The following is a 22,307-nucleotide window of genomic DNA, read 5'->3' on the forward strand; positions in this document are numbered from 1 at the left end:
AGATTTGGGACAGTCATCAGAGGAGACAGTGGGCAGAGCCAATCCCAAGGAAGAAGCCCAGCTCTAGCAACAACTGTCCAGCCCTGAGAAGACTGAAGGTGGTCTCATGTGAGTGGCAAACAGTAACGTTTAAATTTCAAAAATTATTTATCCTGCTGCTGCTGCTAAGTCACTTCAGTCGTGTCCGACTCTGTGTGATCCCACAGACAGCAGCCACCAGGCTCCCCCATCCCTGGGATTCTCCAGGCAAGAACACTGGAGTGGGTTGCCATTTCTTTCTCCAATTTATCCTACTTCCTAATATTATTTAAACCACACAGTTACACGAGTCAGGGTAAACTTGAAATAAATGAAATAATAATGATCTTTCAAAACTGAGTAGCTGATCTACACATCAACAAGACAGGTTAGATTAAATCAAACTTAACAAAAAGCATTTTATGACATCAGTGTCCATACTCATCTTTAATATGAGTCAGTTTTTCAAAAGGGGGAAGACGTAGGGGAATGTCAAAAACAAAATGAGACCAGATTTGCTTTCATCTCTGTTCGGTTTCTATAATGGAAGGATGGACCCACATCATTTCTTCACCAGTTTTCTTTGTTGCCAGCATCTCACACGTTCTGTCCTCCATGCCGACGAAGGAATAGTTCGCTGGGTGGCACCACTCTAATTGCTACCAGAGTCGCTAGGTTTGAGTTACATTTTGACAAAATCTGGCAAATATCTTTTGGAATCTTCTATAGTAACTTCTGGAGGTGTAGGTGTTTTGAGAAGATTCTTGTAAGAAGAAATCGTAGGAGAAGAGGGACCTGCAAAATTCTCAAAGCACTTGTCTGAATTTGAAGCTAACAATGCACTTTCTTTCATTTCCAAATCATTTGATGAACTGTTTGCTTTTGATAATGGATAATTTGTGGATTTTTTTCACAGCTATTTGTAAGGCCTCCCCAGACAGCCATTTTGCTTTTTTGCATTTCTTTTCCATGGGGATGGTCTTGATCCCTGTCTCCTGTACAATGTCACGAACCTCATTCCATAGTTCATCAGGCACTCTATCTATCAGATCTAGTCCCTTAAATCTATTTCTCACTTCCATTGTATAATCATAAGGGATTTGATTTACCTCATACCTGAATGGTCTAGTAGTTTTCCCTACTTTCTTCAATTTCAGTCTGAATTTGGCAATAAGGAGTTCATGGTCTGAGCCACAGTCAGCTCCCGGTCTTGTTTTTGCTGACTGTATAGAGCTTCTCCATCTTTGGCTGCAAAGAATGTAATCAATCTGATTTCGGTATTGACCATCTGGTGATGTCCATGTGTAGAGTCTTGTGTTGTTGCAAGTTGTTTGCTATGACCAGTGCATTCTCTTGGCAAAACTCTATTAGCATTTGCCCTGCTTCATTCTGTATTCCAAGGCCAAATTTGCCTGTTACTTCAGGTGTTTCTTGACTTCCTACTTTTGCATTCCAGTCCCCTATAATGAAAAGGACATCTTTTTTGGGTGTTAGTTCTAAAAGGTCTTGTAGGTCTTCATAGAGCCATTCAACTTCAGCTTCTTCAGCGTTACTGGTTGGGGCATAGACTTGGATTACTATAATACTGAATGGTTTGCCTTGGAAACGAACAGAGGTTATTCTGTCATTTTTGAGATTGCATCCAAGTACTGCATTTTGGACTCTTTTGTTAACCATGATGGCTACTCCATTTCTTCTAAGGGATTCCTGCCCTCAGTAGTAGATATAATGGTCATCTGAGTTAAATTCACCCATTCCAGTCCATTTTAGTTTGCTAATTCCTAGAACGTCGATGTTCACTCTTGCCATCTCTTGTTTGACCACTTCCAATTTGCCTTGATTCATGGACCTGACATTCCAGGTTCCTGTGCAATATTGCTCTTTACAGCATCGGACCTTGCTTCTATCACCAGTCACATCCACAACTGGGTATTGTGTTTGCTTTGGCTCCATCCTTTACTTTGCCAACAAAGGTCCATCTAGTCAAGGCTATGGTTTTTCCAGTGGTCATGTATGGATGTGAGATTTGGACTGTGAAGAAAGCTGAGTGCCGAAGAATTGATGCTTTTGAACAGTGGTGTTGGAGAAGACTCTTGAGAGTCCCTTGGACTGCAAGGAGATCCAACCAGTCCATTCTAAAGGAGATCAGCCCTGGGTGTTCTTTGGAAGGAATGATGCTAAAGTTGAAACTCCAGTACTTTGGCTACCTCATGTGAAGAGTTGACTTGCTGGAAAAGACCCTGATGCTGGGAGGGATTGGGGGCAGGAGGAGAAGGGGAAGACAGAGAATGAGATGGCTGGATGGCATCACTGACTCAATGGACATGAGTTTGAGTGAACTCCAGGAGTTGGTGGTGGACAGGGAGGCCTGGCATGCTGCAGTTCATGGGGTCGCAAAGAGTCAGACATGACTGAGCGACTGAACTGAACTGAACTGAATTTGTGGATACCAAAGCCGTGCTGCTCTTTGCAGAAGGGACTTTCAAACCAGGAGTGCAGAAGGGAGAATGGGTGTGCTCAGCATTATTTTTTTCCAACGGCTGGGTCTTGAGGCCAGGAGTGGCAAAGACATTATCATTGGGCACTCGTTCTATTTCTGTGGTCTCCTCACTGTTAGTCTTCACATTTTTAAGTCCAATTGTGTAATCGTCATTTAAGCACATAGTATATTCAGAGATACCAAAGTGTTCTAATTTAGGAGTTACACACTCAAAATCATCCATATTTAGTGCACATTTTGGAGCTTTTACTAGTGACTATTTGGAAAATAGAGTTAAAATTTTTGGCTCCTCTTTCTGGTTGTTTACTGCTTGGGGTGAGTTTGGCAGAACTTGAGATACAATGTACTATTCAAGTAACATTTAGTGCTCTAAGCACTTCTGTTTCTGAGAAGTCACCGCGTAGTTCACAATTTTCTGATTTTGGACTTGGGTAGTACATTGTATCCCAAGTTCTGCCAAACTCACCCCAAGCAGTAAACAACCAGAAGAAAGAGCCAAAAAAGATCTTCACGACCCAGATAATCACGATGGTGTGATCACTCTCCTAGAGCCAGACATCCTGGAATGTGAAGTCAAGTGGGCCTTAGAAAGCATCACTACAAACAAAGCTAGTGGAGGTGATGGAATTCCAGTTGAGCTATTTCAAATCCTGAAAGATGATGCTGTGAAAGTGCTGCACTTAATATGCCAGCAAATTTGGAAAACTCAGCAATGGCCACAGGAGTGGAAAAGTTTAGTTTTCATTCCAATCCCAAAGAAAGGCAATGCCAAAGAATGTTCAAACTACTGCACAATTGCACTCATCTCACACGCTAGTAAAGTAATGCTCAAAATTCTCCAAGCCAGGCTTCAGCAATACGTGAACCGTGAACTTCCAGATGTTCAAGCTGGTTTTAGAAAAGGTAGAGGAACCACAGATCAAATTGCCAACATCCGCTGGATCATCAAAAAAGCAAGAGAGTTCCAGAAAAACATCTATCTCTGCTTTATTGACTGTGGCAAAGCCTTTGACTGCGTGGATCACAATAAACTGTGGAAAATTCTGAAAGAGATGGGAATACCAGACCGCCTGACCTGCCTCTTGAGAAACTATATGCAGGTCAGGAAGCAACAGTTAGAACTGGACATGGAACAACAGACTGGTTCCAAATAGGAAAAGGAGTACGTCAAGGCTGTATATTGTCACCCTGCTTATTTAACTTATATGCGGAGTACATGATGAGAAATGCTGGGCTGGAAGAAGCACAAGCTGGAATCAAGATTGCCTGGAGAAATATCAATATCAATATGTCACCTCACATATGCAGATGACACCACCCTTACGGCAGAAAGTGAAGAGGAACTAAAAAGCCTCTTGATGAAAGTGAAAGTGGAGAGTGAAAAAGTTGGCTTAAAGCTCAACATTCAGAAAATGAAGATCATGGCATCTGGTCCCATCACTTCATGAGGAATAGATGGGGAAACAGTGGAAAGAGAGTCAGACTTTATTTTGGGGGGCTCCAAAATCACTGCAGATGGTGACTGCAGCCATGAAATTAAAATACACTTACTCCTTGGAAGGAAAGTTATGACCAACCTAGATAGCATATTAAAAAGCAGAGATATTACTTTGCCAACAAAGGTCCGTCTAGTTAAGGCTATGGTTTTTCCAGTGGTCATGTATGGATGTGAGAGTTGGACTGTGAAGAAGGCTGAGCACTGAATAATTGATGCTTTTGAACTGTGGTGTTGGAGAAGACTCTTGAGAGTCCCTTGGACTACAAGGAGATCCAACCAGTCCATCCTAAAGGAAATCAGTCCTGGGTGTTCATTGGAAGGACTGATGTTGAGTCTGAAACTCCAATACTTTGGCCACCTCATGCGAAAAGTTGACTCATTGGAAAAGACCCTGATACTGGGAGGTATTGAGAGCAGGAGGAGAAGGGGATGACAGAGGATGAGATGGCTGAATGGCATCACTGACTCGATGGACATGAGTTTGAGCAGACTCTGGGAGTTGGTGATGGGCAGGGAGACCTGGCATGCTGCGATTCATGGGGTCACAAAGAGTCGGACATGACTGAGCAACTGAACTGAACTGAACTGAACTGGACTCTGGTTTAGAGTCAGTGACTTCTTGTTCATCCACTGAATTTTTCTTGGCATGTGGATTATATTCATACTTATGAAAAAACTCATTTTCATGATATCCAATGAATTCTTTTTCATCAATATTTTTGTTGCCTTTATGGAACCAACGCTTTGTTGACTTTCCAAGCTTGCTTTATCAAGAATAATATTGACTTCATCCTTTACAGTTCATACTTCCAATTCTCACTGGACAATCTTCAAAGTCTCTGTCCTCTCTGTGCAGCTCTAGCTGCAACCTGGCCATCTCCCCATCCAGGGTGATGGCCAGAGACCGCAGCTTCCCACCAAAGCCTGGGATCAGATCCATAGAAGAGCCTGGTTCTCCGCCTCAGCACCCACGCCCATTTGAATCCCAGCACCGGAAATGCCATAGGCTCCGGGAGCCGCGAAAGGCCTTTTTTGCAACCAAAAATTCTTGAAGACTTGAGAAAATGTGCTGCTTTATCTCAACATGTCATTAAACGTTCGTTGTCCTCAGGAATATATTAATAGTATTGACAATAAAACAAGAAGAAGGATTTTAGAAAAACCAAGCTGTAAGCAAACCTCATTGCTGACAAACTTAAGCTCTCGAAGACTCGGCGGATGAAACTAAAATGATGAGGATAATGAGCATGATATAGATTATACATAAAACACGCCAGGGGATAAAGTCACCCACAGAAAGCCGGGAGAGCTCGGAGAGAAGGGTTCTGCTCAGAACCCCACAAACACAGGCATTCAAGAGGAAGGCAGAACCAGAGACATCCAGGGAGGGGAAAAGAAACCTTTCTAGTGCTGTGAGGGGAAGGGGGTCGTGTGCTGGGATGTCTGAAAACAGGCAGGGACCAGGGACATTAAGACTGAAAAAAGATAGGTAGCAACCAAGGAGGTGCTAGTGTCCATAATTTTCAAGAGGTGCTGAGAGCTGAGCCAGGGAAGGATAAGGAGGATGGGGAGGTGCCTGACAAGGCACATGGAAGGAAGCCTGGTAACTGACTCAAGACATCTGCTTTAAGCTGGACCCTGAGAACTGTGTTACTTATTAACAGCTACTCACAAATGCAAATGGCTTTACTTGCAAAGGGAGGGAGAAAAGGAAGGGAGAGAAGGGAGGGAAGGGGAAAGTAGAAAGGATTTAATACAACCCTTAGGCTCCCCAGGGGGCACTAGTGGTAAAGAATCCACCTGCCCATGCAGGTGATGCAAGAGAAGTGGGTTGGATCCCTGGGATGGGAAGATCCCCTTGAGAAGGGAATGGCAACCCACTCCAGTATTCTCACCTGTAAAATCCCATGGACAGAGGAGCCTGGCTGGCTGCAGTTCATGGGGTCACAAAGAGTAGGAGAGGACTGAGCAGCTGAGCACGCATGCACACAATATCACCTGTAGTTACCTATACTCTGATACGATTTCTGGAAATAATGCAATGTAGGAGAGTTGGCGCTGGGGTGCTGGGAATTGTCCATGATCCTGCATTTTAAAAGATGCCATGTGGCTGCTGCTGTGGAAGAGGGCATATGGAAATACGAGGCAGGTCAGAAGGCCACTGCAGAATCCAGGAAAGTGATGAGAGCACAGCCTCTCCAAAGGCAGAGGGGCATCCACAGTGGAAATGGACCTGGAAATTGGAGAGCCTCCTGGAAGGGGAAGCAGTGGGAAATGAACCTAGGAGCCTGGAGGACGCAGATTCCCCGGAGAGGCTTGTGTGCCCTGGAAGGGGCCACTTTACCTTTGGAGGTCAGGCTGGGAGGACGGACGTGGGTGTAGGTAAATTGTAGGTAAAGGGTGGGAAGTTACCAGAAAGCACATGCATGACCTCAATTTTCTCAGTGACTCACAAGGTGAGTTTGTCTGCTGAGAGCAGGGGCGGGCAGGAATTGAGAATGAGTCTTGAGGAAAGCGCTGAGGTCTATAAATAGTCTTCTAACTAATAAGTTGCTGAGGGGGACTGCGGGTCTGTCTTCCGGCATCGGAGGCATGAAGGCGACCTCTTACCGGGGACCATGATCCCAGCTCTGCACCCGCTGCTGTGTGTGTGGGATGGATAGTTAACACTCCCATCTTCCCTGTGTTCTGCACCCCCGGGGTCACCGCTATATTTAAATAGCATGAGGGTCACTCACATTTCTGCTGCCTCTGTGAGCATTCGCATCCTGAATAGCTAAGACACACTGGGATTTCAAATAAAACTTAAAACTAAATTGTACTATATAGACTGTCATTGCTGAGCAAAGTAGCCTAAAAATTTACAAAATATTTCTGTTGTTGTTGTTGTACAGTTGCTAAGTTATGTCGGGCTTTGCAACCCCATGAACTGCAGCACACCAGGCTTCCCTGTCCTTCACAAAATATCATTAATGAGAATTGAAACCAAAAGTGATTTCTGCTTACAATATTCTGGTTAAGTGTTTCTGAGTTTTGCTCCAAATCTACAATAAACAGAATGTTATTTCCCTATCCTCCATACAGATTAAACTTTTTTCAGTTATACATATACATGTATCTATTCTTTTCCAATTTTTTTTCCCAATTAGGTTGTTATATAATATGGAGCATAGTTGCCCGTAAAAGTTTTGCTTTTAAAAAAAGAAAAAGATTATAGAGGATTTGCCAACACCAGGCAATGAATTATTTGCAAAGATTCCTTGTGGTATATTACACAACTCAGTCTGCTTTCATATATATAGTGTCCCACGTGGAGAAGGAAATGGCAAATCACTCCAGTATTCTTGCCTGAGAAACCCCATGGACAGAGGAGCCTGGCGGGCTACAGTCCATGCGGTCGCAAAGAGACACCACTGGACAACTGAGCACGAACACATGCGTGGTAGCGACTCAGTTATTTTTGTGCTGCGTGAGTCACTCTTGTCTTGTTTCAAACTGAATGGGAAAAATAGGAAATAAATAAAAGTGAAAACTTTGTTTACCAGAAAAAAAAAAAAAAATAGCATGAGGCCTGGAGAAAGCTACTGATTCCAAAGTGGGAGCTTTTAAAAAATGGTTTGGATTATTGTTGGGAAATTTTTTTTGTGCTCAAAATATATAGCCTGTACATACATATACATACAATGAGTGAATATATACTTTGTGTATTTAATGACAGTATACATGTACATGTGTCATAGCACTAATATGTGTGTGTATATGTTTGTAGGTATGCAGACATATGGGTATTAAAAATGTATTATGTATGTATACACATATGCATATAATCCATATGGGTTTCCCTAGTGGCTAAGATGGTAAAAAAATCTGCCTGCAACACAGGAGACTCAGGTTCAGTTCCTGAATGGGGAAGATCCCCTGGAGAAGGGAATGGCAACCCACTCCAGTATTCTTGCCTGGAGAATCCCATGGACAGAGGACCCTGGTGGGCTACAGTCCATGGGTTGCAGAGTCGGACATGACTAAAGTGACTGAATACAGTACAGTACCTTTTCCTTAAAGTCCTTCAACAGTTCCCCATTTTCTCCTGACCAAGTCCCAGCCAGGCCCTTCATGGACTGGGTCCTGCTTGTCTCCTCCTATGTCTGTCCTTCTTGAACCCCAGGCTCCACCCAGGCCAGGTAGCTTGCATTTCTCCCATAATGCATCTGTGCTTTGCTTGCTTGGGTTCTGATTTCTGCGATGCTGTTCTCAGCCCCCACCACCTTCCAGGTGGAAAACACCTTCTTATCCACCTCAGCTCCTCTAGAGAATGTTTCCCAAGATTCAGTTGTTTCAAATTCTCCAGCCCTGACCAGGGAAATGACTGCTTTCGCTCTCTCTCTCTTCTTCACTGTCCCTTGTACACATCATTATCACAGCAAATACAATATTAAATGCACTTGTTTATGTATAGGTCTGTCTTCCTGTGTGCTTCCCAGGTGGCACTAGTGGTAAAGAACCTGCCCGCCAATGCAGGAGACACAAGAGAATGAGTTCCATCCCTGGATCAGGAAGATTCCCTGGAGGAGGGCATGGCAACCTACTCCAGTATTCTTGCCTGGAGAATTCCATGGACAGAGGAGCCTGGCAGGCTACAGTCCAGTGCGTCACAAAGAGTCAGACACGACTAAAGTGACTTAGCACACATAATGTCTTCCTATGCCACACCCTGGGGGGCAGGGGCAAAATCTGTTTATATAGTATGGTTTTAAAATCTTTGGCTCAAACTATGTGACCTTGGGCCAGAGAAGGCAATGGCACCCCACTCCAGTACTCTTGCCTGGAAAATCCCATGGATGGAGGAGCCTAGTAGGCTGTAGTCCATGGGGTCGCTAAGAGTCGGACATGACTGAGCGACTTCCCTTTCAGTTTTCACTTTCGTGCATTGGAGAAGGAAATGGAAACCCACTCCAGTGTTCTTGCCTAGAGAATCCCAGGGACAGGGGAGCCTGGTGGGCTGCCATCTGTGGGGTCGCACAGAGTCAGACACGACTGAAGCGACTTAGCACTTAGCACTAGCACATGTGACCTTGGGCTATGTAACCTCACTCAGCACAAGAGATACGTAACCTCTTCTATATCTGTTCCATCTTCCATACAATTCGAATGGTAATCATAGTCTCTATGCCATAGAATAGTTATGAAGCATAAATGAAATAATGCATGTGAAGTGCTTAGAGAAGATCTGATATAGTCAACCAAGTGTTTGATCTAAGGAAGTACATAACCGATAGCAACTGTTCAGTGGTTAAAAGGATGAATATTTATCATTGAGAATTGATAAGAAGAATGAATAACCTAATCCCAGATGTTTATTTAGAAAGACAAATGAGGAAGTTGAATGACTGGAAGAAAGAATATTATAGGGGAACATCTTTTGGGGTCTCTATGGTCAAAATACCTCCAAAGACCTCTCAAGTTTCTGCCATAAACTCTTGCAGTCCTCCAAAACCAGTCTAACCAGGCTACAGAGATCTTTAAAACATCACAGTCTTCTTAGAAAACAAAAACTCAGTGAAACCAATAAGAAAGGCTCACTGCCATAGTTCTCACTATGAAGCCAGCAGAGGCTCATTGTGCTTTAAGAATGCAAGCCAGTCCTGCTGTAGACTTTGAGGAACTTTTGCGTGTTTTCTATACTGACCCACTTGCATCAAAATGTTGGCAAACTAGGCTCACTCCTGAAAGTTATATAGTAAATAACCTTTTCTCCAACTAGCCTGGCTTATGGGCATAAATTCTTATTTTACATGAGCAGGTTCTATCTACTTTCAAGGTACGCAGCTGACTTCAACAGTGGACATTAAATACTACATAATATACATGCATCATGTGTTATAAGGCAACACACGATGCAGTGAACATTACTGGAGTCTTCCTGGTGATGGTACCTGATTTCCATGCCATCCTGTTAAAGTGGACTTCACCCCCAGTCTCAGGGGTGGATCTTGTGATCCAGGTCTAAGCCATCAGCATGTCTCATTTCCCTATCCTTTGATCTTCGTGGACCATATGTGACCTAGTCAAAGCCAATGACGTGCAATGACATTTTCACTGCATCTTCTGGGGAAGAGACTGTCACATAAAACCTTTGGCATAAAATATAAGAGAATAAGTGGGTTCAGATCAGATCAGTCGCTCAGTCGTGTCCAACTCTTTGCAACCCCATGAATCGCAGCACGCTAGGCCTCCCTGTCCATCACCAACTCCCGGAGTTCACCCAGACTCACGTCCATCAAGTCAGTGATGCCATCCAGCCATCTCATTCTCTGTCGTCCCCTTCTCTTCCTGCCCCCAATCCCTCCCAGCATCAGAGTCTATTCCAATGACCTTTCTGCCATAAAATCCAAGGCTGAAGTGGACACAAAGGAAGGCAAAACAAAAAATAAAGTTTTTAAAATTAGGCAGGTGCCACTGAGAAGTCTGAGCCCTGAATTGAGTCTTGTCTGTAGCTAGCATTCTCTTTTCAGTGTCTGAGTCAATAAATTCCCTTTTTGACTAAGACAGTTTGGGTTGGGTTTTTCTGTAACCGCAACTAAATAATCCCAACTGGCCCTCGTCAAAGTCACGCTTCCCAAACGGGAGCTCCACACTCTGATTCTATCAAAAAGATACCTGGTGTCTCTGGAGAACTCAGATGTGAATGAATCACAGCGTATTTAGGAGGATAAGTGTCTTGGGTAAGAAAATATCTCCTTTTGGGAGGCCTGTGGTTCATGTTTCTGTGTGGGCCAGGAAACTCCTATAAATTTCACCTGTTGACACATTTTCTTTGCAGGCATTTTGCTGCTTCATGGGGAGGAGCAGGAAACAGAGGTGGAGAAGGGAAGGCATGAGGCAAATATGAATGATTGTGCAGGAAGCAATACAGCTGATGGCCTTTAGCAGAGGGCTGGCATGTGGGTACATGCGGTGTGAATTCACAGTGGAGGAACTAATCAGGCAACGTTATCTGATCTGGAACAACAAGAAAAAGAAAGGGTCTCTTTCATTTTCCCCTGCTTTGGTCTGTCTGAAAGCCTTTATCAAGGGGACAGGCCTTGGAAGCACCCAACCAGAAAACCGTGACTTTGGATTGTGCTAAAGTGGGGACCCGGGATCTGGCTTGTTTTCCAGGGACCGACTGTCATTTTGTTTTCAGAATGGAGCTGGAATTTTGTTCTGTGAAAATAGAGCAGGTTCTGGACTGAAAACAAAAGTCAGACGTGCTGATGCTTGAATATGAAGAAGTACAGAGTTTCATAAGTTCTTCTGAGTAATAGAGGCTAGTCTCCAGCCTGGGGGTGAGGAGGTGGTGAGAGCAGAACCAGAATCTGGGAGGTTATTTCTCATGTAAAAATCAAAAGCCCGAAGCAACACATTGAACAATCAAAAGGCAAAGCAGCAGAGCTTTCAGGAGGGGACTTGGCTTTTGGGTACCATGATGGGTTTCAAACTTGCTTCTGTCCCACACTGTCTCCATGGTGATGAGAAGTTAGTTATCTTCTCTGAATCTGTTTCCTCATCTTTAAGCATCAGTTAGGTTCTTGAGAGAAGTACATAGGTTGGATTGTATCAAGAGTTTTGTTGTGGTTCAGTCGCAAAGTCATGTCCAACTCTTTGTGACCCCATGGACTGCAGCAAGCTAGGCTTCCCTATCCTTCACTCTTTCCGAGAGTTTGCTCAAATGCAAGTCTGTTGAGTCAGTGATGCCATCGAATCATCTCATCCTCCATCACCCCCTTCTCCTCCTTCCCTCAATCTTTCCCAGCATCAGTCTTTTCCAATGAGTCGGCTCTTCACATCAGGTGTTTATGCATCGAGAGTTTATGGCCCATTGTAAGAACCTAAATAGAACCTAAATAAATGGTAATCACAAATTTTCACTTTCTTTAGGAAGATTTAGATCAAATACAGGTTTGTATATACCAATACATGGGTACCTTCTTCTCATATGGCAGACAGAGGGGGCAAAGTTCAGTTTCACCTTAATGTGATTTTTTTTTAAATATCAAGAGAAAATCACCGACTTGCCGCCATATCTCTGCACTTGTCCAGCTTCTTTGAAAGAAAGATCTTGTCTTTCAAAAGACAAGATATTTTGAAAGCAAAATCTTGTCCCTACACTACCGACAACTCTTTAATTCCAGACTGGCTAGAGACAAACCAAAATCAAAAGACCTCCATTGGACCGTTGACTTCTTGAGTATGAAAAGGAAAGTGTTAGTCACTCGGTTGTGCCCAGCTCTTTTGCAACCCTATAGACTGTAGCCTGCCAGGCTCCTCTATCCATGGGACTTCCCAGGCAAGAATACTGGAATGGGTTGCCATTCCTTTCTCCAGGGGATCTTCCCAAGTCAGAGAGTGAACCCACGTCTCCTGCACCGCAGACAGATTCTTTACCACTGCACTACCAGGGAAGCCCATGGAATTTGCTCCTTACTTCCCTGGTGGCTCAGACAGTTAAGCGTCTATCTATAATGTGGGAGACCCGGGTTCGATCCCTGGGTCGGGAAGGTCCCTGGAGAAGGAAATGGCAATCCACTCCAGTACTATTGCCTGGAAAATCCTATGGACAGAGGAGCCTGGTAGGCTACAGTCCATGGGGTTGCAAAGAGTCGGACATGACTGGGCAATCTTCACCATAACACCGTATATCAATTCTACTTCAGTTTTAAAAGGATGGGCCCTCTTTTCAATGGATAATGAGAATAATAGAACTTGGTGCTCAGTCAGAAGTATCTGCTCCAGCTAGTTTCTTTTGCTGTGTTACTATAAAGTCTGGGATATTCTGGACCAGAGGAAGGGAGACTATGGTAGGAAGATTTCTGCTTAGAAATAAGACTTGGAGAAGGATCTAGCCCTTGGCCTTGCCTCTAACTCATGTGCTTCTCAAGCACCAAATGAGCTTCCATCTCTGGTCTTGTTCTTTGCAGGGAATACATCCCACCCTACATGATGCCATGAAAATCTCCCACCCATAGCATGCAGTCCACAACGCCCACTGCCAGAGACTTGGCCCACTTGCCCCAGCTCTGCCTGCCAGACCACCCCTTTCACTGCAGCCTGCTGGCCCCAGGCCTCACTCCAATTCAGCTCACCAGACAAGCTTCTAGTAGGGTTGATGCTGACCTGGCCAACCGGGTGATTTTGCTTACCTTGACATTTTCAACAGGGTGAAAAAAGTGACTATCTCTGCATCCCATTGAAACCTGGCTAAAACTTTCCCTCAACATTCCAGTTAGCATCAACGGGACTTGTTTCTCCAAGTACTCTTCAAATAGACGTCTTCAAATCCAAGTCCTTTGGAAGCTGCCACACTCCTTCTCAACAGCCTGGCACATTCTTTTTGGTGACACTTTGGATTCTTCCTAGGTGAAAGCTGAAAGATATAAAGGCATTGTAAAAGAATTCTGAAGAGTTTGGGCAGGATTATTCTAAGGAATTTATCCACCCACTTCAAGCAATTTCTTTTGTTGATCTTTAGGATTACTAGGGAAGCAGCCAGGGCTTTTCCTGATGGATCCCAGAATCTGATCCTAGTGGGTGCATAGAGTGTGGTATTCCAGTGCAAAGGTTTTTTTTTTTTTTTCCCTCTGACTGGCTCAAAGTGGGATACCAGAGCTAAGTAAGAAATAAGCCCATGTAAGAATGAGAAGATTTAAGGATTAAAATGGATTCTCCTAAACTTAGTTTAGAAGAGCAGGGTGGGGGTAATGGGGAGCAATTTTCATCTTTCTCCATCACATACTCAGGCCTCACCTGAGAAACAGTGTACCACCCACTGTCCATTTAAATGTGAGGTTTTTCTTGGAGGGGTGTGTTGTGTGTGTATGTGTGTGTGTGTGTGTGTGTGTAAAAGATGCTAGCGTTAGCAAGACTTGATCAATGGAACTGGTGCTAACTGGAGTTAACAGCTGCTGATAAATCAGGGAGATACAGGAGAAAAGAGATAAAGCATAGAAAACACCCGAGTTGGCTTCATTGAATTACACCAGGACAATGAGACCAGGGCCGTCTGTGGACCAAAGGCCTTCCCTCTTGGGTTCTTTGGGCAGAATTAGGAAAAAAACAAGTTGCAGAAGAGCCCTTTCTCCAGCCAGAATTCTTAGTAGGCAGTCATGTGGGGGTAATCGCCTCTTTGTCTGGCTCCGATTCCCTCTCGCCCTCAGACCCTCTGATTTCTGCCTGAATGGAAAGAACTCACAGCAGTTGAGTCTGGGAGAAGCGTGGGCGGTGGGGGTCGGGGGGAGGAGAGGAGCTCCACCATCCGGACAAAGGCCTTGGAGGTCTCCTCTCCCCACATGGAGACAGGCAGGAAGGAAGCTGGTAGTCACACTGGTGGAGGTGATTGCTTCTTCACTCTCTGCTCTCACCTTTACGACATGCCATGAGATGGGAATTATTGACCCCATCTTCACAGAACAAATAAGGTTAAATAAGTTGCCCAAACTCCCCAGCTACCATGTGGTGGGCTGGAGAATTTTTCCTACATCAGTCCAAGGGCAGGAGATGACTCAGCCATGGGGGGAAGGGACTGGGGATCTGGACAAGGCTTGACATCCTGAAACATGAGAGTCAGGGTGTGTGTGTGCGTGTGTGTGCTTGGTTGCTCAGTCGTGCCCGACTCTTTACGGCCCCATGGACTGCACGCCCCCAGGCTCCTCTGTCCATGGGATTCTCCAGGCAAGAATACTGGAGCAGGTTGCCATTTCCTTCTCCAGGGGATCTTTCTGACCCAGGGACCAAACTTGAGTCTCCTCCTTGGCAGACGGGTTCTTTACCACTAGGGCCAGGCGCTCAGTGATAAATGATACCCCGGTCTCACAGAGGTAGAGACAGAAAGAGAGACTGATCTGGCCTGCCACACACCACTAAAGTATTTTATTTTACTACTTTCATTTTCAGATGATTTATATATATATATATATAAACAAGGAAAGGCAGACTTCTTTTGCTATAGACTCTTTCCTTTTTGGTTGCTGTCTTTTTCTATGTTATTATAGACTGAGATTTTAAGATGTCGAATTCCAATCTAGAAGTTAATGAGGTAAGCAAAACTCAATGGCAAACCAAGGAAATTAATTTAATACCCTCTCTTGAGGCCCTGGCAAGTATTCCCACATCATTTGGAATAAGAGTCTGGCCACTGGCAGAGCCAAAACTTCTTGACTGTGGTCACAGAAAGCAGACACTATTGTTATAAGTTCAGGCTGGCATGCAGTTAAGCTGCATCCCTCACAGGGAGATGTGGTTGTCTGTGGTCCAGCATCCATCTTGCTCTGGACAGAGGACTGTTGTTGTTGTTCAGTCAGTCAGTCATGTTCAACTCTTTGTGACCCCATGGACTGCAGCACACCAGCCTTTCCTGTCCTTCACTATCTCCCAGAGTTTGCTCAAACTCAGGTGCATTGAGTCGGTGATGCCATCCAACCAACTCATCCTCTATCATCCCCTTCTCCTCCTGCCTTCAATCTTTCCCAGCATCAGAGTCTTTTCCAATGAGTCGGCTCTTCACATCAGGTGGGCAAAGTATTGGAGCTTCAACTCCAGCATCAGTCCTTCCAGTGAATATTCAGGGTTGATTTCCTTTAGGATTAACTGGTTTGATCCCCTTGCAGTCCAAGGAACTCTCAAGAGTCTTCTCCAGCCCCACTGTTCGAATGGTCAGTGGATAATGAGCAGAATTGGTCCACACCAATCCCACCTCTGGATCACAAATCACTTGTGACCTTCCACGCCCTCTTCTCTTCCAGCCACAGGAATGAGTGGACTCCAGGAACTGTATCAAGAGCCACATGCTGAACCTGGTGAAGCCGCAGATAAGGTGGCGAGCTGTTTGGCTGGGAGAGTCAGCCTTGGACTGTCCGGAAATCAGGACACAAACTTGTGGCATGTAAGGCAGCTACCATGGGGTGATTTTTCTGCTATAGCAGCTGACACTTCCTTAACAAACACAGTCAAAGCCATCTTCTGCTCGCCTTCCTGGCATCAGGATGGGAACCAAAAAGCTCGAGACCTGGGAGAATAAAACCCACTCTTCCAGAAAACAAAAAGACCTATGGACTTCTAAGCCTCAGGACTTTCTTCTCCTGTGTTTATGTCCCAACTACAGAGAGTGTGGAAAGAATTTCGAAAACATTTTCTTTATCTGATTTAGAAAGCAGCATCCAATTGTGGCACCTAGAGTATTTATATCTCATTGGAGGGTAAAGTCATAAATTAAAATGATCTTTTTTAGATGACAGTGGGAGAAGGCCAAATGAAATTAGCTTAAAGAGCGAATGATAGGGTTTTTAGGTAGTTTTATTGCCATAAATAAAAAGTAGCAAATGAAGCAACTGACAAACAACTAATCTCGAGAATATACAAGCAACTCCTGCAGCTCAATTCCAGAAAAATAAACGACCCAATCAAAAAATGGGCCAAAGAACTAAATAGACATTTTTCCAAAGACATACAGATGGCTAACAAACACATGAAAAGATGCTCAACATTACTCATTATCAGAGAAATGCAAATCAAAACCACTATGAGGTACCATTTCACGCCAGTCAGAATGGCTGTGATCCAAAAGTCTACAAGCAATAAATGCTGGAGAGGGTGTGGAGAAAAGGGAACCCTCTTACACTGTTGGTGGGAATGCAAACTAGTACAGCCACTATGGAGAACAGTGTGGAGATTCCTTAAAAAACTGGAAATATAACTGCCATACAACCCAGCAATCCCACTGCTGGGCATACACACCAAGGAAACCAGAATTTAAAGAGACACGTGTACCCCAATGTTCATTGCAGCACTGTTTATAATAGCCAGGACATGGAAGCAACCTAGATGTCCATCAGCAGATGAATGGATAAGAAAGCTGTGGTACATATACACAATGGAGTATTACTCAGCCATTAAAAAGAATACATTTGAATCAGTTTTAATGAGGTGGATGAAACTGGAGCCTACTATACAGAGTGAAATAAGCCAGAAAGAAAAACACCAATACAGTATACTAACGCATATATATGGAATTTAGAAAGATGGTAATGACAGCCCTGTATGCAAGACAGCAAAAGAGACACAGATGTATAGAACAGTCTTTTGGACTCTGTGGGAGAGGGAGGAGGGGGATGATTTGGGAGAATGGCATTAAAACATGTATAATATCATATAAGAAACGAATCGCCAGTCCAGGTTCAATGCATGATACAGAAAGCTTGGGGCTGGTGCACTGGGATGACCCAGAGGGATGGTACGGGGAGGGAGGTGGGAGGGGGGTTCAGGATGGGGAACATGTGTACACCCGTGGTGGATGCATGTTGATGTATGGCAAAACCAATACAATATTGTAAATTAAAAAAACAAACAAACAAACAAAAAAGAGTGAATACCAGCTGCCTCCAGAAATCCTCAAAACCCTGCTTTTGTGAATCCAGACGATTTTTGTGGAACTGGCACCCATCGCTTGGGTGCAATGTGTCGCTTTAAAGTGTTTGAGGGTGTTTAAAACATTTTTTCCCTTAAACACTTTAAATCCACCCTTCCTGCAAGCGTGTTTAGTCTGGTAACGTGCACTATCTCCAATTATCTGAGCATGCTGTGTGCTAAGTCACTTCAGTTGTATCTGACTCTTTGCGACCCCATGGACTGAGCCTCCTGAGCTCCTCTGTCCATGGGATTCTCCAGGCAAGAATACTGGAGTGGGTTGCCATTTCCTTCTCCAGGGGATCTTCCTGACCCAGGGATTGAACCCATGTCTCCTGCATTCCTGCATTGCTTTAAGCCTTACTGCTGAGCCACCAGGGAAGCCTAATTATCTGAGCAATAAGTAGATTTTGTTTCCGCATCTGTCAAGTGCTGCTGCTGCTGCTGCTGTAAGTCGCTTCAGTCGTGTCCGACTCTGCGACCTCATAGATAGCAGCCCACCAGGCTCCGCCGTCTCTAGGATTCTCCATGGAAGAACACTGGAGTGGGTTGCCATTTCCTCCTCCAATGCATGAAAGTGAAAAGTGAAAGTGAAGTGGCTCAGTTGTGTCCGACTCTTCGCGACCCTGTGGACTGCAACCCACCCGGCTCCGCCGTCCATGGGATTTTCCAGGCAAGAGTACTGGAGGCGGGTGCCATTGCCTTCTCCGCTGTCAAGTGCTACAGATTCCAAATGGGTGGCTGTATGGTTAGTGAGGTTGGTTGAGCTGGTCTCCTTCATTTCCACAGGAAAGTATATGATTGGATGGAAGGCTCAGTGTCATTAGATGATGAAAGGGTTGGTGTGAAAGAGAAGTCTTCTCAAATGAAACAAGGAATCCTGAAATAGGAGCAAGCAAGGGGGCAATAGGGCTTCCCTGGTAGCTCAGATGGTAAAGAATCTGCCTGCAATGCAGGAGACCAGGGTTCAATCCCTGGGTCAGGAAGATCCCCTGGAGAAGAGAATGGCTACCCACTCCAGTATTCTTGCCTGGAGAATCCTGTGGACAGAGGAGCCTGCCAAGCTACAGTCCACAGAGTCACAAAGAGTTGACATGACTGAGCGACTAACACACACATACACAAAATGAGGCAATGATTTTAGATGAATGGGATTTATATCAAGACCTTGGGGTCTTGATACCCAGAGCTCTCTGAAGTTCTAGTTTCAGCCTAGGTAACCAGGAATTATCACTGGAGCATCATTTATCTGGTCAGGGTGCAGAGAAGATTAGGGCTCTCTCAGAGCTGACTTACACATCTGGCCACACAGGAGAGAGCCATGAAATGAGCCAAACAACCCCTCTGCACTCAGACCTGTTAAGGGTAAAAACACATGGAGAAGATGCCCCAGGTGGCACACTGGATCTTCAGAGCTGAAAGCCGGCACCAGCGGATTACGCTCTGTTCCTGGTGTCTTTAAGACACTGCAATAAGTGTGTGGCTGGCCCTTTAAAAAAAGCACCAAGCCAGAGAAACCTCAGCCAGCAGAATTAGTCAGTTTGTTTTAGCAACAGCTTCCCGTGCCCTGGTCTCCCATTACTTCATCTGCATTCCCCAGATGCTGGGCCCACGGCCTGTGTCAGTCCCCGTCATGGTTTTCATAATCTCCCAGGGAACTCCCAGTACCTGGACAAACCCCGTGACCCCAGGACATCACCTCCTGGGTCACAGGTGGAACCTGATGCCCTCGCCTAGTATCTCTTGTTGTAACCCTACCTGCTCCCAATTGCAGACCTGCGTCAGAAGCTGCCACAGGCAGAGGGGAGGTGACCCTGTCTGGTCTTGCCCAGGTCAGCCTCTGCCACACAATTCCAAGCAGCAGAGAAAAGTCCTGAATCCGGGGGTTGCTTAGTGAGGCTTCACTGAGAGGGTCACCCCCCTCAAGGATGGCCAGGGTCTTTGCCCAACGGCTCAGAGACCCAGCTGGTCAGTCAGTGAGTTGGCAACGCACTCTTCCTTACGCTCTCTCCCCAGGAGCGGGCATCAGAGAAATCCCCATGGAGGCAAGGGACAGAGGATGATTCCAAGGAGCTTAAAATAGAGCTTACCGGCTGGGAAGTGACATGGAATCCAAGGAGGGAGCGGGCTTCAGGCAGGGCTGGATACAGACCACATCCAGATGCTCCTGTCAGGGATCTGGCTCTTCATCTCAGAAGGAGTGGGTCCACCTGACAGGCAGGCCTCTGCCAGAGGCAGGGATGTTCACCCCAACAGCTTAGCAACTCCAGGGGATAGGCCTGCCTGTCCTAACAACTCCAGGAGGAAAAGGCCAGAGGGTGGTCTGACCAGCCAGGCTGGACCTGAATAAGCACCAAGGCCAAGGGAAGAGATCCCTGTGGTCGGCCAGGCCTGGGCCCGTCCCTTCTCCAAGAGGCTAAGGTTGGAGCTGGAGCTACAGCTAAAGAGTATTGAAGGGTTTTCTTTACACAAAATCGAGCTCAACAATGGCCTCCACGTTGCTGGGACCAGCTATCATCCTTAGGCCTTATCTTTGCTGTGATGGACAACCACCCAAGATACCGACCTGTTCAGCCCCTTGTCCTGTCTCCCTCTTAACTGGGCCTTTCTTTTCCAGTCTCTCTCTGGTCTTCCTTGGCTCCCTGACCTGCTGTCACTGGAGGCCACAAGCTCAGGCCTTGATCACTCTCTTCTCTCTGCACTGCTGCACCCCTGCTCTGCTAAACTCATCCTGCCTTGTGACCTTGAATGCCAACTGTGTGCCTCGGGCACCAAGTCTATCCCTGGAGGACTCTCCTCTCATGGGCTGCAGACTCCACTCCTTGTCTGTGGTGATGGACCATCCTCTGGGGTCTATGCAGCCCCCCGCCCCCCACTTACACTGCCCCTCCAGCCCTCTCCTTGTCATGAGGATGGAGAGCTCCAGGTTCACTGTGCTTCAGGCCAAAAATCCACCCCCTACATCTGTGCTTCCACGCTTTCTCTCACACTCTACGTGCAGGCAGTCAGTGAATTGGGCTGTTCTAAGGCTGTCTGGACTCCGGTTCCCGCCTCCTCCAGCTTGGCCAGTCTGGGTCAAGTCATGTCATGCCTCACCAGCATGATCACAACACCCCCAACCTGGAGGCTGTCTTCTCCTTGGTCCTCTTTGGACCAAGATGAGAGGGCTCTCCTCTCAGCTGCCAGAATGAACCCGCAACACAGTCAGACGATGACTTCCTCGGGTCAGCTCCCGAAGGGACTCTCCAATCACTCAGAGTAAACCTCGTCCAGCCGTCAGCAAAGCCCCTCAGGGCCCCCAGCCTCACCCTTCCCCTCCCCATCTCCCCTCTGATAAGCTCTGCCACCACCACCCCCACCAACATCTCCATTCACACCAGTTCCTCAACGTTTCTCTCACTCACAGAGCACAATCGTGCCTCAGGGCCTTTGCACCTGCTTTCCCCTCTGCCCAGAGTCCTCTTTCCTTCCTTATGTCTATCGGATTTTGAATCAAATATTCCTCCTCGATGAGGCCTTCTCTGACCACGTCTTTAAAAATGCAGAACCCTTCCTGATACTGGTACTTTTTGTCTTCCTTCACTGGTGTAGTTTTCCCCACAGGAGTTTTTATGTTCTAACTCACTTGTAGTTGTTCAGTCGCTCAGTCATGTCCTTCACTATCTCCCAGAGTATGCTCAAACTCATGTCCATTGAGTTAGTGATGCCATCCAGTCATTTCATCCTCTGTCATCCCCTTCTCCTCCTGCCTTCAGTCTTTCCCAGCATCAGGGTCTTTTCCAGTGAGTCAGCTCTTCACATCAGGTGGGCAAAGTATTGGAGCTTCAGTTTCAGCATCAGTCTTTTTATTTTTAATATTTTTTTACTTACTGATTGGTTTAATTTTTTTGTGTACTGATTTTGTCCCTGTCTCTTTCCCCAGCACTGGACTATGCAGGGAGAGATGTTTTTTGTCTCTGTGTTCTAGTGTGTCTAGTGCTGGTCTGCCAGCCCTCAATGATATGGGGAATGAATGAAATAGAGTGACTGGCTCAGTCCCCCAATCTGACTCGCACTTGGTGGGAGGCCCTCTCACCCCACTCACCTGTCTCAGCCTCTAGGGCTCTCACTGCAGAGACCAGGGGACAACACAGAGTCACAGCCTAGGCCGAAACACAGTGGTAATATCCAGCCAGGAGAGGTGAGGCCAGACCCCAGACCAGCAGGGTAAACGTTGGTGTGCTGACCTTCGGGTCGTGGGATGGCCCCAGTGGACAGTGGCTGGAGAGGGCCAGGCAGTGGGCAGAGTCTGTGCGTGGTGTCAGTCTTTAGTGGAACTGGCACTAGGCAGATGCCAGGGCCAGGCAGGGGAAACGGGACAGAACTCATGAGACACATGGAGGTCCGAGTGGCTGGGAGCCCAAACACAGCCAGTGAGCTTAACCAAAGACAAGCAATCCAGAGTCCTCTCCCAGCCAGGACTGATGGATGCCCGCTCTCTTGCTTCCCCAAGGCCAGTGCCTGCCCTTACCTTAAAGGCTCAGCACTTTCTCTTTCTCACTTGACTGTGCTTCTTCAGGAAGGATCCCAGTGACCTGGTTCTGGTGAGCCCTAGAGGGTAGCTTCCCCAGCTGGGCCCACACCCTCAGGAAAACAGCCATACTGCCCCCCAGACCTGGCGGCACGCAGGCTGGCTGCCAGCATGGAGGAGGCCCTGTCTTCCCAACCCCACTGCACCTGGAGCAATTTCCCTTAGCATTACAGAATCTAAAGGTGCCTTGTGGAGCTAGGGTCCAGTATCCAGTCCTCATTTTCTCAGCCGGAAACCTGAGCCCAGAGGGTTGGGTTAGTGGCAGTGGCCACACAGTGCTGGTG

At 46.1% G+C, this 22,307-nt stretch overlaps 1 pseudogene; it reads right to left on the bottom strand.

Annotated features, from left to right (window-relative positions):
• Positions 1-588: 588 nt before the first annotated feature.
• On the bottom strand, positions 589-22,093 carry LOC123464929 (annotated as a pseudogene).
• Between the last annotated feature and the right edge of the window lie 214 nt (positions 22,094-22,307).

Source organism: Bubalus bubalis, chromosome 15 (genome assembly GCF_019923935.1).
Source record: "Bubalus bubalis isolate 160015118507 breed Murrah chromosome 15, NDDB_SH_1, whole genome shotgun sequence".
Lineage (NCBI taxonomy): Eukaryota > Metazoa > Chordata > Mammalia > Artiodactyla > Bovidae > Bubalus > Bubalus bubalis.